A 3,175-nucleotide genomic window follows, 5' to 3' on the forward strand; every position below is an offset into this window, starting at 1 on the left:
CTTATATGATCTATAAATGTGTGGTGACATTTTTTTTTCTGTCGTCTTCATTTGACATCCTTACAAAACAAAATCCTCCTTTTTTTTTTTTCTTTTCACCACAACATTTTATTGATAGCTTTTCACCACAATTTTAGAAGACTCTCAATTAAGGACCACCCTGGTTATACGTATAAAAGAAACTGTACGCCATCGCTATGTTTCCAATGTCCATTAATTATTAATATGTATGTAATATAGCGCCCAAGAATTCATTGCCTTTCTCCTCTTTTTCAAACTTATTTGAACTTAACGATGGAAGGAACGCAGAAGCTTCTGATTTCCACGTGTTCATACTTCAACTTTGTGCCTATAAATACCAAATTTTTTGGCTCTGAAAAACAAACAAATATTTAACGAAGAAATCAAAGCTTTTAAGATGGAGAAGCTCTCTTTTCATGCGTTGTTTTGCACATTTTTGTGTGCCTTCCTTATGGTTTCATGGCCTGCAATGTCTCAAGAAGTTGGTAGGGAACCTATTGTGTCATATACTTTATTATGATATGAGCTTTGTTTGTATAATATTTAAATGTTTGTTTGATATTGCATGCAGAGGATCAGAAGGAGTTTGATTATAATGAAGAGGGAAAGAGAGGGCCTTCCCATTGGGGAGATCTTAAGAGAGAGTGGCATAGCTGCAAGGCTGGGCTAATGCAATCTCCCATTGATCTATTGCACGAGCGAGTTCGAATTGTACCCCATTTTACGAACCTCAAGACCGAGTATAAGCCTTCTAATGCAACTCTTAAGAACCGAGGCCATGATATTATGGTAATTGTTGTAATATCAACTTTGCTTATAATTATGTTTAAAGAATACCCATTTGAGTATGGATTGTGATGGTTATTGCAGTTGAAATGGGGTGAAGGGGCTGGCTATATGGAAGTTAATGGAACTCGGTACTTTCTTAAGCAATTCCATTGGCATTCGCCCTCTGAGCATACAATCAATGGCAGAAGATTTGCTTTAGAAGCCCATTTGGTGCACCAAAGTTCAACAGGAAGTGTTGCTGTCATTGGTGTTCTCTACAAAATTGGACGGCCTGATTATTTCTTGTCTAAGGTAAATGTTCAAATATGAATTTTTGAAGATGAGAATGATTAAAATTGTTATGTTCTAAATTTAACACTTTTTTTTCTTAGATGAAAGAGTATTTGGAAGAAGTTTGTGATACAAAAGAAGATAAAGCCATTGATTTGGGTGATCCGTCACAATTAGAGATGCTAAGCAGTTTATATTATCGATATATTGGCTCTCTAACCGTTCCACCGTGTTCTCAAAATGTACTTTGGACCATAGTCAGAAAGGTATTTTTTTTAAGTGAGATCATCCTATGCATATTCATATATTTATTTTTCACATTAATTATCAAAGTAATACATTTTTTTAATGCTTAAATAATTTTTATACGTTTTTTCAGGTTAGGACGGTTTCACTTGAACAATGAAACTGCTTCGTGTGGCCGTTCATGATGTAAGCAATATAATTTTATGTTCATTGACAATTTAGTTCTAAAATGAATTTTGAAATTTTTATGCAGGAATTTAAACTTTTATTTGATCCTCTCGAATTTCTGTCCATGTATTTTTCATATTCGTATTTTGATTTGTATTCATATACCTTTATTTTTTTAATTGTGTAATTAGGGTTTGCGTACTTAGTTCATTATGAAACCACGATAATTTTCTACACTCAATGATTTAATTTAGAGCAGATTCAATTACTTGCTCCCATATTAGCCTATTAGAGCGGTTTTAATCGGTTTATATATCTGCAGGACTCAGACACTAATGCAAGGCCTTTGCAACCGCTTAATGATCGAAAGATTCAACTCCGAATCAAATCATGAGGAAAAATTAATGTCACTTACCACACATAAATATTGATTATACTGTTCTTTCTCAATAAGTTAGAAAGTTATTTTTATTTTGTATTTGATATGAATATCATAAATTTATGATATATTCAATAATAAAGACATTTTTGTTATATTGGATATTAGATGTTAATGGTGTTGTGCGTGGAAAGCGGAACAAATGTACTCACAACACCAATGATCGAAATTACAGAAAAAAACACCAAGATATTTACCTGGTTCGGAGATAAGAAGTTTCCCTACATCCACGGGTAGCAACCAATCACTGATCCAACAAAGTGTTACAAGTGAATGCCTCACTATCACACTACAAAGACTCTCACCAATGTAAACTCAAAAAATACAATGTGACACCCAAAACTCTCCCAAATCCAGATATCAAATCCCAATATATAATTAAACCTGTTATGACTAAATCTAATTCAAATAACCAAATGAAATTTCATCCAAATAACCCAATTAAATCTAATCTAATCCAAAAACCAAATCAAATCTAATCTAATCCGAAAACCAAATCAAATCAAATCCAAATAATCAAATCAAAACTTATGACAATTTACAACAATCTCCACCTTGTCATAAAATCTCCAAATCAAATCAAAACTTATGACAATTTACAACAATCTTCACCTTGTCATAAGATCTCCAAGTTGATAACAAAGTTGGTTGCCACCACCTCAAGCCTCAATACGTGTGTTGGGAACTCCATCAATCATAGAGAAAGCATATGTTATTGTATCATTAAACCTTGCAGGTTTTCGAATTACCATTTGTGGTCTATTCTTGGCGATAGACTCAGTTTCCTCCACTTCTTCATTTACAAGGCTCTGCTCCTCAAGGTTTTGCTCCTCCTATTCTAAGACATGAAAGTTATTATCTACTTGATCAATAGGTTCTTCGGTAGAAGCAACCATATCAGGAGAGAACACCACCTTCTCCACCTACTTCAATGCCTCGTCATTATTTTCAATTTTCTGCAAAAACATTCTAGATTCATCGAATGTCACATCTCGACTATTAACAATCTTACTTGTTTCTAGACACCGTAACCTATAGCCCTTCACACCTTTGCTAAAGCCCATAAACTTGACTCTTTCTTTTTTCTCTAGGATCCAGCTTTGAGTCTGTCACATGATAATAAGCAGGGCATCTAAACACATGCAATTTATCATAATTGCTAACAGGAGTACCTGAGCATACCTCAAGCAGAATTTTCCCACCATTTCCAGAAACAGTGAAGTGTCGAACGATCCCTTCATC

The 3,175-nt window shown here is 34.1% G+C and overlaps 1 pseudogene; it reads left to right on the forward strand.

Annotated features, from left to right (window-relative positions):
* Positions 1-383: 383 nt before the first annotated feature.
* LOC111464897 lies at positions 384-1,927 on the forward strand (annotated as a pseudogene).
* Positions 1,928-3,175: the final 1,248 nt, after the last annotated feature.

Source organism: Cucurbita moschata, unplaced genomic scaffold, assembly GCF_002738365.1.
Source record: "Cucurbita moschata cultivar Rifu unplaced genomic scaffold, Cmos_1.0 Cmo_Scf00031, whole genome shotgun sequence".
In the NCBI taxonomy this organism is placed as follows: Eukaryota; Viridiplantae; Streptophyta; class Magnoliopsida; order Cucurbitales; family Cucurbitaceae; genus Cucurbita; species Cucurbita moschata.